Here is a 15661-nt window from a genome sequence, read left to right as displayed (position 1 = left end):
TTGTACGTCAAATGACTCGGGGGAAGCCGTCCTGTCTTTACGGTGCAGTGTAAAGTCACCATCATGCATTGCCTTTGTTTTGAGCGTATCATATTTGACATCATAAAATGTCAGGTAAAAACAACTTGTGATTTGTTAAATAACTACATAGTTTCTAGAGACTTTTTCCTTGTTTTTTATGTGAAAAAGTTGTATTTAGGCGTGTTGGAGCTCCATGTGAAGGTGGGTGCAAATACACATTTTCCTTCAGTGAGTTATGGCCATTTATTGGATCATATTATTTGGAAACATTGACGCTACGCTAGCCTTTTAAGGGTTAATGTTAATCACGATATTTCTCTATAATATTGTAAAATATTCTACAACTCTTACGTTCTAAAAAAAGGTCAAAAGAAGAAAGTCTAGGTCAGAGAGCCCTCATAACTCAGATGGTTACGCAAGTTTGATAGCAGAAAAGTTGTGAGTTCAAATCTGGTTTAGATTGTTAAATAATAATATGTCTTTTTGTACAAACAGCTTATTTTTCTACATTAGAATCCAACCAAGGAACAAGAACCTCCGTTGTTCTTTTGCAACATGTTATCCTTATTAATTATGGCGACGTATTTATGAACATAAATTAATCAAATCAACCCAACTATCAGGGACACAATGTATTTCCTTCTGTTCACTGCCGCTGTCGAAATGTTCCCAATAACAATACAAAAGATCCTCAACTGTGTTAGAAAACTGGTTCTTTGATGGAAAAAAAAAAAGGGTCAAAAGGTACAAGAAGCCCACGGAGAGAAGTGGACTACGACTCCCAAGGTGCACTTGGGGCAACAAACAGCAGAGCTTCAAATTCAGCTGCGTTGAGCAATGAGCTGAAGCTGAAGATAACGGAACTGAACCTCCAGCTGCAGCTGAGACCGGTTTGGGTTCGGCGGCTGCCGGTTGGAGCTCAGGTACATCGAGTTACTCCCCATCAACAGCACATCACTCCTGTTGGTCAATTGTAGCAGCTTGAGCATTTCCTAACCCCCCAGAGTCCTGCGATACCACACGAGAAAACACACCTCTAATTCCTGTTGACACTTTTCTGATCCGTTGTCTTTGCCAATGTAACACTTCCTGCCTCAGGATTCACCTCGGGAGAGACGAGGACGTCAGAAAGATCGCTGGTACGGCGAGTTCTGACTCTGGAAGCTCTACGGGGAACCCTTTTCTGAACGGGTTGTGTGTCAAAGAAAAAACAACAGGTCCTCGTACTGAAACAACACTGACTCAATAGAGATAACGTTGAATGAGAAAAGTCAATCAACAGCAGAATGCTTTTGTATGGCCGGCGCCTGAATTCTGTGTTTTCCGATACATAAATTCAGACTTTCCTACCTTAAATTGGTGCAGAAAAAAAAGAATCGCCAAGTGTTTGACGGTCAAAATGTACACTTACTGTTCAAACGAAACCTATACGCCCTCGCTATTTAATACTTTTTATTAAAGTGAAGCCAATGCATTGGTGCATTCCGTCTAGTGACCATCAGGGGGCGACTCCTCTGGTTGTATAGAAGTCTAGTCTAAAATGACTCTACTTCTCTCTTGATTTATTCCCTCAGTAAACATTGTAAACATGAGTTTATGGTCTCAATCTCTAGTTTACAGTCTTCTTCAATACAGCATGATGTTCATTTAGTACATTATGCTCCATTTAGAGTCAGACAGACCATAAAGCAGGGGATGATTTAGGGGGCGGGGCTACGCGGTGATTGACATGTCTCTACTAAAGACGTATACGGCGTCTCTACGTCACTCCTCCTCAGTCCACACATTGTCACTTCCTGTTCATCGGTTGCAAAAATAGCCAAGATGGCGACGGCAAGATCCTGCCATTTGTCACAGGATGCTTTCATGCAGACAGTGCAGCTGCAGAGATTTAACAACGACCTTAGAGGAAACGAATGATGAGCCTCCGTAACAGTTACGACAACAAAGACAGGCCATTCTTTCATTCACATGCTTTTTTTTTAAGGCATTTTGGCTGATCGTCTCACCCGGAGTGACTTACAGAGAACGAGCGAGTCAAGCGCTCAAGGACACTCCGCCGAGCCAAAAACCATTTGATAAAACGATACACGATGGTTTCCCTCAAAGACGGAACGTTTCTGATAGGAAAACGCCGTTAAGTGCAAATTTCTTAACACATTACTTGGTTATTGAATTGTGGCATTGGATTTCACTCAGACGCCCCGAAATGAGCTATCAGAGGGAATATAATGAACCCCCTCACTTGAACAGTCACTGCTGCCAGTTGCTCACGAAGCCGGTAAGCCGCCCCCCTCCCCGGCAATTACAGAGAAATGACAGGTCACGTGCTTTTCGATACCGGAGAGTCCATCATATTTCACACGGAGCGTCAAGAGCGTCCTCGAGGGATACCTGGCACGCGAGCTTGTTCCCTTTTCGCCCGTCCAGATTGGAGGAGGAGTCGCTTGAAGCTTTGCACAATAATTCTGCCGCCTGAAATATGATCACGATGATGTGAAGCGATGCGCGGGCGCCAGTCATTCATTCAGGGTTTACAGGGCGAAGTTAGCGGAGGGTGGAGTAGATTTAGCAGCGTCTCGCTATTGGGTACATGCATCCGGCCCCTCTGTCCAAGTTTTGAAGGGCGAGTAAAAGAAAGTTCAACCCTCATTCATCGTGCGACAATGACTTTTTTTGATGCTTTCGTTACACGACCCTTCCCTCCAAATGATTCACAACTCTGGAGCACAGACTTCTTCGCCACAGCATTGGGGATGGATCATATTTAATCTGTTTCAGCGTCCTTTCAACACTTGCAGCCTTTGGATTTAATATCGCCAAACACACCTAGAAATCCCCAACGAGGCCCCGTCTATGTAACTGAACTCTGTGGTAACTGACGTTCCAGCATCAAAACCAGAGGGATTTCAACTGTAAGACGATCCACGTGCAGACAACACACCCACGTGTAGAACATGGTGAACCTGCTAAACATTTAGCGTGTTAGCATAGCATGTAGCTCAAGGGACAGCTGTGTCGAAGTATAGCCTCACAGAGCTGCTAGCATCTAATCTGGTCTTCTTGCTCTCTTTCTTTTTTTATTAAAGGGCTCTAAATACTTAATAATAGGAAATACCACTGCTGAAGACATTTGTTCATTTGTATGTTCATTCTGTGGAGCTACTCTTTGTTCCTGTTAGCGTACCACCTTTAATCTCTTAAGACAGCCGAGTCTAAACATAACGAATGACTCCGTAACATCTCCCGGTACGTTCTTTGTGTCTTCAGTCTCTGACTCCCCCGTTTGAAGTCGTTCTTCACGATTCAGCCGCCCGCACAAAATAAAGATGATTGTACTCGTCCCTTGCTGTATACTGTGAGGCCCGATGGAGCTCGCTCATACTCCCGCATTTAATCACGGCTTACTGGCAAATGTTGTATCAATGGAAGGTCGGGGAAGCTCTGGGAGTCGGTGGCTTCTCACTGAGTACACTAATTTAATGCAGAACTTAAGTCTGAATAAAGAGCCCTCAAAATGTGATTATGGCTGTAACTTGATCAGCCGGCTGACATTTAACAAGTGTAAAATGAAAAATAACCATAATTAATCACCAGCACACGTCTGGAGGTAGACGCAGCGGCTCTGTTGGCAGACCTTCGGCTGTAATCGGATGGCAGAGGGAGCGACTGTGGCGCCGCGTTGGAGCGGAGCCACCGGCGACCTCTTATCTTATCTTCCCGGAGTAAATGCTCCCCGAAGTTGTCAACCACGCCGTACCGTCTGTCCTATCTATGATCTCCGTGTTTATGGCTTGTTTCTGTTCATAAACAGCTCAAAGCCGCTGATGGTTCTCCACCAGGGGAACCCGAAGAGGTGGAGAGGTGGATCTATAATCACATCGTCAAAAAAAGTCTATTTGTGCTTTTAGCCTCATGGTTAAAGAGAAACTCACAGACTGTACTTCAGTGAAAGTACAAATACAACGCTGTCAAAAGGAGTAAAAGACATGTATTCAAGATAGTACTTCAGTAAAAGTACAAATACAACAATGTCAAGAGAAGTAAAAGACATGTATTCAATGGTACGTCAGTAAAAGTACACAAGTAGTATCAGCTTCATGTAGTTAAAGTATCAGCAGTAAAAGTACACAGGTGTAAATTTCCTTCAAATTTCTTTACTTTTGTAAATTAGTGGTTTAAATTTCATTTGGCAGGAGGATAAAGAATGGAGGGAAGCTTTTATTTACACTGAATACGAGTCATGAGGTTAAGTACTGTATGTTGGGAGTACTAATACTATGTGTTTCTCTATATACTCTTGGCTTCACAGAGTGAACACAGTGTGCAGGGTGAGTAGCAGTTAATAAAGTGCCGCCATCATGAGCGCGGTCGCGGTTGGTTAGCGCTGTAGATTAGATGTACATACAGATGTAGCTGATGTAGGAGCTCCTCCTCACTGCACGCTCGCTTTAGTGCAGCGTTCACTTTGCGCCTCAGGGACGTGTCCAAAGAGAACGTGCTTTATAGCCGCTGTAAGGTGTTGTCTACTAAGATAATGAGGTATTGAGTTTTGTTTTGCTTCAGAATTAAGACCAAAAGAAGTTATTATTGGTTCACAGGTCCTGCTGCATTTGAATTAACCCGTTTAAAGTTACAGACATCTTTGTCCACTTTTGGACCGGTAGTGGAGCTTCTTTGAAAGTAGGAACTATATTTTCTGTTAACACACAGAAAAACAATGGTTCTTAAATGGTTCTCTAAAAGGCAGTGTGGTTCCACGAAAAACCATCACCTACTAAAGAACCATTTTATCTATTTGGACGCAAAAGTCAAACAATTTTGCAAAATTGTGAGCAAACACAACTCCCATACGGCAAGTTTCCAAATAACAAAATATCATAAATCATAACTCTATAACTCAAGAACTGACCAGAGAAAACAGCTGCTACTGATCATTAGCTACGTGCCAGCTCCGGAAGAGCAATATTATGGAATATTGTACTCACTTTTGGTCAAATCTCAGCAAAAAAATGAAATATTTCTGTACTTCCACGTCTGTGTTCCAGCTGCATCCGCTCTGAGAGAAAGTCTCCGACATTCCTCGGCTTGTTGGGAGGAATGTAAGTCTCAGCAAATTGGATTTCAGATCTGACATCAGATGGGACGTTTTTCATTCCCATTGGCTAATAGTGCTGTCAATCATCTAACTTTCAATTCCCATTCTATTGGCTTCTACGGTTCGAAGGAGGGCTCAATGGCAAAAATCGGAGAAAGGGGGGCTGAGCTGCAGCCCTGAACAGAGACACAGAGCTGGATCTGAAATGAACACAGAGACTAGAAAGGGCTTAGAAAGGATCCTGGCCTTCAAATAAATGTGCAACATGTGTAAATGTGTAAAAATTGGAATCCTCGCCTGAAATCTCTGTACTGGATCCTCTCTAGCTTATGAATGCTTCACTTTATCGAAGTAAAAATGTGTATAGAGACCCTCAACATATAGATCTATGATCTGGGAGAGCTTGAAAGCTTGGATCTACATGATTTCTAAAAGAAAATACCCTGAAATTGCTTTTTTTTTCCAGGCGAAAATTAGAATTTTCAATTTCTTTTTTCGAGCGGAGGCCTAAAAATAGGCCTAGGGTTTAAAAGGTTAAAACCAACCACGATGTTTTTCCTAAACTTAACTGCGACTGTTTCACGGTAATGATGTGACGTATAAATGACACTTGAAAAGCCTAAAATGATGTCACGCGGAAATGTCGGGAAATGTTTTGCTATTCATACCAATGAATGAACCAACCTATCAATAAAGTTCTTTTCCAGAATGTTCTCCTGACAAACCAACAGCCTTGTCCGTCAAACTTCAACAAGCCAAGGGGTGTATATCTATCAATTAATTATGTTACTTTTCTCACACACATCCTGCAGACATATTCTTCTCTCTTGAGTTTCAGCGTTGCATTTACTCCCGATACAAACTTGTATCCGACACTGCCGGAGCCCCGAGACAACCTCAAAGAACCGGCGCAGACGAAAGGGCCGACTGATCAAACGCTTTTTGCGCCGCCCCCCAAATTACCCCACGTTACCTCACGTCTTCAGATAAAAGTTGCACTCGAACACATCACAAAGACAACATCTGATGGAGCGGCTGACGGCCGTGAGAGGAAATGTACTCGGTATTCTGCGTTTGTCAGAGAACAGAGAAAACTGTTCGGACTCAAACAAGCCTTTCATTTTCTCAAAGCACTGTGAACATGTTGTGCTGCTTGTCGAACGGTCAGAATACAAATTGTGATTATATAAGAGCATAAATAATGCATGTATTATCCACATAAGTATAACCTGCACTGACATTGTCAGCAGTGGTGCAGAAAGTATGCAGATCCTGAAAGCACCGCATTAACAAACCCGACAAAGTAAAAGTACACAAGTAGCGCCAAGTAAAAATGTCTTCTGTGACTGATTCTGATGTGACATTATTAGATCATTGCAGTTGGAGGGGTTCTAGGTGGAGCTGGTTTACGGATAACGTCAGTCCAGTGGTTTCCAACCTAGGGGCTGAGCCCCCTACAAAGGGTCACCAGATAAATCAGCAGGGTCGAGAGATGATTAATCTGAGAGGGATGAAGAAGAAAGTAAGTTCGGACACAAAAAAATCTGTTTTCAATTGCTGGACTCTCTAATCTTTGATCTTTAGTGATATAACACATGACAAGGAGACACAACTACGCTGTTTGTAGAGCTCAGGTTTACTCTTTAACCAGTGTTTTATGTAAACAAGGAGAACAGAGGAGGTGGAGGCACAGTAAGTAGGGAGAAGAAAGCATAAATGGGTGACTGTTTGCGAAGCTTAACCAGGTTGATGTAACGCGCTCAGTCGGCTAACCGCTGCCAACTGTACTGAACGCACCGCAGGCTCAACAACTGCTCGCTGTGTCGGGACCCTCACAGAGAAAATGGTCCAAAACTACAGAACCTTCCTCACAGAAACACCAACCAGCAAATAGCTTTAGAGTAACTTCAACAAGGGTGACATAAGAGATACGATTTTTAGAAGCTTCCACTTGATTCTCAGACATCCTGTTAGTCCGCCTCGACCCTTGAAAACATGACAGAACTCAAAAGTTTGACATTTTGCGCCCTAACCCTGAACGGAGTGCGAGCTACGGACGGACCAGGCGATCGCGCGATCGAATGTCACATGACATAACGTCGTTAGCGAAAGTGTTTGATCAGGCTGACGGAATCCGCATATCTACCACATTCTCAGTCAAGACATGAAGCACTTTTATGTTTCAGACACGTGAGCGTGTGAAACGCGCTTTAATTTGACAGTTTTATTTGACAGGATATTCTCCTTGATTTGGAAACGCCGTAGACATGTCCCTCTCTGATGAGCCAGAAACCATCAAAAAGGTAAAATGAAATAAAATGACAAAACAACAGGGTAAGTGGCGTCGTGTCGCGTCCGTCAAAAGTTGTGAATCTTCAGTTTTGAAGGACGAGACCAGAGTCTCTGATCCGTCTTTTGCTATAGCGCGTCAATTATTCATTGTTGTTGTTGAAAAGCTCTTCACAAGGTCACACAAGGTTTGTGTACAGAAAACCTTAAAAAGGAGAAAACGTTTGTTCGCTTTATTGCCGAGAAACCTTGTTTTTTTGGGTGGTGGAATGCACAGGACGGGCGGTGGAAACACGCCAACAAAAAGGCAGTGAAGAAGAAGCAAATGTTTTATGAGGGAGGTTCTAAGTTCTTGTAGTGTAAGCTTGTAACATGAATTCATAAGGAATAATCAATACCAACAAATTTAACAATAATTAGTAACTCAAAATGATGATGATCAGGAGTCTCTGTAATATTATCGAGTTGCAGTCATCAATTTAAAATACATTCTGAGGAGAAACAATTGTGAGAAAACTCCACAGGTTATAATTAAAACCATAAGAGAGCTGTGTAAGAACAAATGTGTTTTATTTATATATACATAGAAACGGATGCAACCCTGTCTGCTACAAAATGACATTCCCATAACTGCACTCTCAATTACGTTGCAATTATATACTTGCTCCCGGATTACAGTTGCAGGTTTGAACACTTTACCGAAGCTTCAAAACAGTACTTGGTTGCATGCGGCCATAACTGGCAACGTATGACGCAGTTTGCTGCAGCAGCGTGCGAGATTAGTCGTGGACAGACACAGTGGTCACTCACACACTCACACACGATTGATACCATGATCCTCCTGGCGAAGATAAAAAAAAAAAAAAAATGGGGGAAAAAGTCACCGATATAAGTATAAAAAACGTTACAAAAACTACTTTTTGGTTGTGTTCAGGCAACAGAAATGTTTGTGTTTTGTGGAACTGTTCCACCATCCCGACCTCCACGGACTCATTTGAAACGTATTCGCGATACATCAAAAGCAAACGTAAACCACGACAGAATACATTTCCTCTCGAAATACAGCTCACATTGCAGTTCCTTTTGTACGGGGGGGGGGGATGTGATTTTTAGAAGTGTGCTCTCACATTTTTCCTGTACCGGTATAGTTTGTGCCTTATACGCCTGTGTATACTTAGCAGTTTAAAGGCCAACGACGCGGATGAACAGTCATTCATATCGAGAGCTTCTCCGGCTCCGGCATTCCCCTCCAGTTCACTGCCAATAAAACACACGAGTAACACAGGGCCTGTCGCAGTTCAACGTCTGAACCTTTGAATCCCGCCGTCCCTTTTTAAATGATCTAATAAACTTGTCCTTCTCTAAAGATGTGCAGCTTAAGATACAGCAGGTCCATTCATAGATTCCCACATATAATCCTGTATCGATTGTTATTTTATAGCGTCAATGAATATTTTATAGCAGTGTGGCCTATCGGGGTTTGACGTAGCATATGAACAACATCCTGAATAATGCAGGCGTGCAGCTTGAGAACGCCTGTGTGTGTGTGTGTGTGTGTGTGTGTGTGTGTGTGTGTGTGTGTGTGTGAAGGGTTATGACAGAGCAGAGGGGAAACAACAACCACCTCCCACTATTAAAACATCACTTATTCACAAGATGAAAGCAGAAGGCTGACACAGACACCGGGTGTTGCGTCGAGAAGACGGAGCGGATCAATTATTGTGCGCCGCGGGGTCGACGGTCAGCGTAAACACGGGTTTCCTCTCCGCTCCGCCGGCGGCCTTCGGGTGACGGCGGGCGCCGTAATGACCCTGCTGCGATGCCACAAACCCTCGCGTGTCTCCTGCACAGGAGACGAGAAGGGCGCTGATGCATGTTGCCGTTTGGAGACTCGTTTCGATGGCTTTCGCGGTAATTGAGAGGGAGAACATCATTATGTCTGAGTGGGCGATAAATGCAGGCTTTTCAAAACCATGATTTCTTCTCTGGAAATGCGACCGTTTCTGCCGAGCGATGAGTTCAGATTTAGGGTAACTGACTGGATGGAAACAGATGAACGTAGTTTTTGGATTCGAATAAAATATTGAAAGAGAGGTTAGCCAAACAAACCTCACTGTGGGCGCTGAGCAGCATATGGAGATAATGTAGATGCACTCATCACTAGAGGCCCTTACCGGCCGAGAGCCGGTTCAGAGTAGCGGCTGAGTAGTCAGTGGCAGTAAAAAAAAAGGGCAATAAAGTGTGAGTCACGTCAACCGTCAAACATGCAACCGTGACTGGGCACCCAACATATGATGCAGTTTGCTGCAGCAGAACGTGAGATTAGCCGTGGACAGACACACGGGTCACGCACACACGTGACCGATCGCATGATCCTCCTGGGAAAGAATACAACAGGGAAAAAGACACAGACGTAAGTATATATATTCACATGATTCATGAAATAATAACGGCTACAATGCTTGAAGTGGAGGAGAAGACATTTTGAATTTCGACATGAAGATATTCGGCTGTTAAAAAACCTTTGGTCTGCGGGTTCAATAAAGTCACCTGTGGGTCTGTGGTAGAGAACTCCAGGTAGCTGTGAGGTGTGCAAACAAGGCAAGAGAACACAATGTGGAACACACACACACACACACACACACACACACACACAACAGAGACGGACACAGATCGAAGAGGGAGTTCATTTAGTCAAGTGATTTTCTGCCGCGTGAGAACAAGCAAAGAGGCAACGTTACCGGGGTCAAATGACGTTCCATCAGTAGCTTAAGTTACGTAAGAAGTGCCAAGTAACCAATCAGTTGTGTTGCTGAAATTGAATTGCGACAGTTTGACGTTAACCGCATGCGACAATGTTAACTACTCCTGAAACTTCCCGAAATGTTGCATCCCAACGTCGATCTAGTGCTTCTACTCAAGAGGGCGGAATATGACGAGTATGTGATGGGCTCACGTTGAGCTGTCTGAGAAGATGGAGATGATCTGTAGTTAAAACTCTTGATGGTTGAGGCGGATTGGAAACCGTTATTGTCCAACTGTGCCTGGGTAACATTATTATTCAGAGACTCATAACGTAATAGAGTAACCTAGCAATGGCCCCTGGGTAATGCAGTTTAGTTTGGGCGAACATGAATAAAACTGGAAGCGAGCAATTTTTATTTTATTATTTTTGTAATTTGTATTCTTTGATTGCAACATAATTTAATACGTCACATAAATTGACATTTTAAAACCATTGGGGTTCTTCCACTGGAGACCAACCATTTCAAAAATAATCTTCCCCCAAAGGCCGAAATTAATCTTCTCTGTTACAGCTCGTGCTTATCAAACTACTTTTTATGGCTGTGCACATAATGCCTCATTAATCACCTTCTTTTTTTCCCACCCATCTTACAAATTGGCAGTGCTTAGACAAGAGAGGAGAACAATGATATCAGAGGTGGAAAGTAACTAAGTATATCTACTCAACATTTTATGACATTTTATACTTCCGCTTCACTACATTTCAGATAGAAACGTTGTACTTTGTTACAGCTTTAATTTTACTTTTCAAAACATATACGTTGACATTGTTAAAGATTGAACCAGATGTCCTCAACCCTTCTTTGGTGCTCTTAACGCTTCTATAAAATCTGTGTATTTGTGTCTTCAACTCATGATTCAGATGTCTCCGTGTTGTTATCAGTTCCTCCAGAGAGACATTTATCCTCCTCACGTGGTTTCATTTGAACAAATATTAGTATTAACCAAATTGTCATCAGAGATGAAACCAACCAGCGTGTCTTCATAGGACGTCTCTCGTCTCTCTGCCCTCATGAGAACATTTGTTCCAAACACAATGATGGATTTAACTTGCCGCTCTGTTCTTCATAAAAGCATATTGAAAGATAGATTTTCCAGCAGACTGATTTTAACCTTATCAGCATGGAGCAAAGACATGTCACCTCACTTGAAACTGTGAAGGCCACGTACAGTGGGCGATTTCAGAGCCCCTTCCACGCTGACGAAAGCACTGAAGCACAAATCACAGGCTTCCACATTCATTTCAATGGGACTCCTACACCGTCTCAGCAGGGAGTCCTTGTAGTAGCAAATGTAGAGCTCATGCCACATCAAATACCTTGTGGAGTGTGACTTGCTAAAGTTAAAATTGAGCTTTAAACTAAATCCTGTGTGTAGGTTTTAATGATGCTTTGTAAAGCTTCAAACTAGACATGCTAGTTCACCTATCGGCGTCTTCACATGTAAACTGAACCAGACTGAACATTTCATCATCTGAATATGACATTTTTAGCCATGCTGGCTGCACGGCTCTAGGGAAGGCAAAGACGGTCGGTTGTGTCCACCGCTAGCCTGAAATCATTGATGGATAACTGAACAGGTCTACCTGGCACAGGCCACCCTGGCCTTCACCTACAAAATATCACTCAAAGAGACAAATAGCAACCAGGAAGTTACAGAAACAACTACAAAGAGACACAAAGCAACTACAAAGAGATTCAAAACAACTACAAAGAGACACAAAGCAAGTACATATAGACTCAAAGCAACTACAAAGAGACACAAAGCAACTACAAAGAGACTCAAAGCAACTACATATATACTCAAAACAACTACAAAGAGACACAAAGCAACTACAAAGAGACTCAAAGCAACTACATATATACTCAAAACAACTACAAAGAGACACAAAGCAACTACAAATAGACACAAAGCAACTACAAAGAGACTCAAAACAACTACAAAGAGACTCAAAACAAGTAGAGACATAAAATGACCAAAAAGAGACACAAATGTTCATCAATAGACAAAAAATGATTACAAAAAGATCATAAAACTACCACTTATAAAAAACGACAACAATTACAAAGTGATGAAAAGCTACAAAGAGACACAAAATGACTATAAAGAGACAGCAAACCTGTGAGAGATGCATGACCAATACAAAGACACACAGGAGAACAACAAAGAAGAGGCCAAACAATAAAGTCTGTTTGTCTTTGTCCTTTGTAGGAGAGGTGGTGGTGGGGGGGGGGCTTTTGTCTCCTAATCCACTCATGACTGAAATCAACAACTACAGGATGGATTACCATGGATTTTGGTACATACATTCACGTTGCCAAGGGGATGTATTCTAAAGACATTGATGAGCTCCTGATGCTCCTTCTAGCGCCACCAGCAGGTCAAAGTTGTCACTTCTATACAAATATCTGAACATCTACTTTTTGTAATGGAACACATGGTACCGACATGATGAATCCTCAAAGCCTTGGTGATCCTCTGGCTTCTTTAACCAGCACAATCATCAGGTCAACATTTTTAATGTGTCCGATACTTTGAATGAATGACCGCATACATGCAGAAAACTCCCATGTGTTTACAACTAATAAGCAAATGTTAGCACGCCAACAAGCTATACAGTATGCTGGCTAAACATCAGCATTTTAGTATAATCATTGCGAGCATGTTAGCACGCTAAAGTTAGCATTCAGCTCAACCTACAGCGTCACAGAGCTGCTAGCTTGGTTTAGACTCCTAACTTGATGTGTATTATGGATATGGAAAAAAAAAATACAATACATTATTCAGGACAGAAGAAATAACAGTCAAACTTCAAAAAAACAAGTTTTTGCAGTAATCCGCTACAGACAGATTGTTGCGTTCATTACAGCCGCAGAACGTATGTGAATAGTTTCTCTGTAGACTTTCATGTATTTGCACTCATACTTTAGACTGATTTCATATTTGAATAAGCATAATAAAGAAAAAACAGAGGGAGTTACAGTTCCCAGATTACCAACATTTTACCATAAACAAGCAAGAGTTGCAAAAGAGCTGGAGTTTCTACCTGATAACGGCCAGACAGTGTCCCTGTATTTATATGTGAGAGCGAAATAGCAGGAAAAAACAATAAACATGAAAGACTAGAGTAGAAAAGATTTTATGTCCATCAGCGTCTGAACGCGCGTATGACAGTGAATGTGTCGTTTTGTCTCACATCTCCAGACTCTTTTTTTTCCTCAAGACGCACTTATCTCGCTGTATGTGTGTGTGTGTGTGTGCCCTACTGTCAAGATTATTCAAATGTGGCTTGTTCGAGGAGGGAAAGTGGGGAATATCAGGTGCCAATTACTGCCGTCCTCTGTATTTCTGCACATAATTATACGCAGATTATTCAACCTCCGGAGTCTGAGAGAAAACCCACATCAGCATCGAACTCATATTCCAGTGGGACGGAGAAAAAAAAAAAAAGTTTGTGTGGGTTGTGGAAGAGCTGGTATTATTACATTCATTTCAGTTGAAAGAGTATTAAAAGTGTTTTGTATAAACAGAACATACGAACCGAACACTGAATAATAAAAGGAGAGGTTGGCTGTGGATATGACAGTCAACTACACACGCTGTTAAGGGAGTCTTTACTTTTATTATTTTACTGATGTAACACGATGAGACCACATGAGTATCTCTTTATCCATCACAGAGGTGAAAGAGTTCAAGTCCAATCCAGCTGGGATTAACAGAAAAGTAGCATCGTCCCAGCATGCATTGTGATTACACAACACAGCTAGTGTGTAGAGTATGTCTACTGTATTTGTTTCTACATCTGGGCGGTTAGCCGTTAGTGGTGGATGAACAACAATTGGAAAGAAACACATTATAGTGGTGGAATTATTACGAATAACATGAAGTGGACACTTGCTTTGTGTTCTAAATACACCTTCGGGTGGTTAAAGCATTACTGGAGTGGTGTTATCTAAGTGTTGGTAAATGAACACCACACAAGCCCACTTCATTTATTTAAAGTAAGGCCTGAACATATTGAGGGGGGAGCGGCGATTCATTTGTTTGCCAGTATATGTTTCCGACAGCTTGTTATATGTCATGAATACTTTCACACAGAATATTAAGTGGCTTAAAAACGCCATCGCTCCTTTCAGCCTTGAAAAAAGGGCAGATCCACGGCTTCTGCCTTACCTTTCACAATAAAAGCTTTTTTTAATTGAAAAGGGGAGCTCTACCGATTTTCTACCTCATCTGCAAGTGTCTGTTGGGGAATTCTACTGCATATGTTTTAAAAGTAATGTTTAAGAGTTAGAAAGAAGTTGAGTTGACCAGACCTCAGTAGCCGTCTGGATACGTTAGCTGCTACTCGCTTAACAAAATACAGATGTTAAGAGTAAGAGTTGCATTTTGGGTAATGGTTTTACTCGGAAGAAGAATGCGTAGAATACAGTAGACAATATCGCTTGTTGCTGGATCGATTTTGATCATTCCTTTAAACAACTGATCATCGACAAGTCTAACAATTTTATTTAGTAATTCTATAAATTTGACTACCCAGCAAAATCAAGCTCAAGAGCAACAGTAAAGGACATATTGCTAGTACTAGTCCTGTTCTAGGACTAGTACAGCCCAGTAACAAACACCTGACTTAAGCGTTAAAGTACAATCGTCCATCTGTGTTTTTTTGTGAAGCTGGTCCTGAGAAAAATAGCAAACATGAGGAGTCCAAACGACTTGGAAAGAAATCAGCAGAGTCACTGGGCGGTCACATACTGGGATCTCTACGTCACGCATGTGGATCACGTGTTGTCTCCCATCTCTCCTGTTCCGCTTCACTAAATACGCCCCATTAAAAGAAGAGGGTGATTAAAAAAAAACACAACAATAAAAGCGACATTCGTTCATTTTCTTCCCACACAATCCTCGTCGGTAAAAGAGTTCTTCTCCACCTACTGAGCAATTTTGAAAAATATCCCCCAAAAAAATTTGTACGTACAGCAGGACAGGAGATGAATGGACTGTTTGTTGTCTTATTAAATAACACTAAATACCTTAATGTTTAAAGTGTTTGACTATCAGATACCTCTTAAATATTCACGCCCAATTCACTGGAAGCAACTGTTCCACAATCTGCTCTAGCTGGTGTAATTAAGAGGTACTGTCTGTCTGCTCTCATTTCATGGAATCATTTTCTAATGTATACAATATGTTGAAGTATTGTCTCAATATTAACTCAATATGAACTGCTTTTAGAAACCAACATCTCAATCTAAGACACATTCCCAGCTTCCTCTCACACTGTATTGAAACACATCGTTCTGTAGGACAGAAGTCGTCTGATGGGCTCTCAGAAGAGTGCCGCTCCGTTGGTTGTCCTTTCCCTGGCCATCTCTGAAGGAGGGAAGTCGGCGAATGAAGTAACGCCTCGAGCGATGCGTATGAAGGCATTCACGCAGTTCTTAAAAC

General features: G+C 42.0%; 1 protein-coding gene across 3 annotated transcripts in view; it reads right to left on the bottom strand.

The window, feature by feature from the left end:
- grm7 (glutamate metabotropic receptor 7) overlaps positions 1 to 5097 on the bottom strand; it is a 222171-nt gene extending 217074 nt beyond the window's left edge. For all 3 annotated transcript variants that reach the window (XM_068722229.1, XM_068722225.1, XM_068722230.1), the window contains exon 1: positions 5010 to 5097. The gene's annotated coding sequence lies outside the window, so the exon portion shown is untranslated. The remainder of the gene's footprint in view (positions 1 to 5009) is intronic.
- Between the last annotated feature and the right edge of the window lie 10564 nt (positions 5098 to 15661).

The sequence above is a fragment of the Cebidichthys violaceus genome, unplaced genomic scaffold (genome assembly GCF_023349555.1).
Source record: "Cebidichthys violaceus isolate CVI_PGR_0920_01 unplaced genomic scaffold, fCebVio1.0.p SCAF_29, whole genome shotgun sequence".
Taxonomy (NCBI): Eukaryota; Metazoa; Chordata; class Actinopteri; order Perciformes; family Stichaeidae; genus Cebidichthys; species Cebidichthys violaceus.
This window is presented reverse-complemented; position numbering and strand designations above follow the sequence as displayed.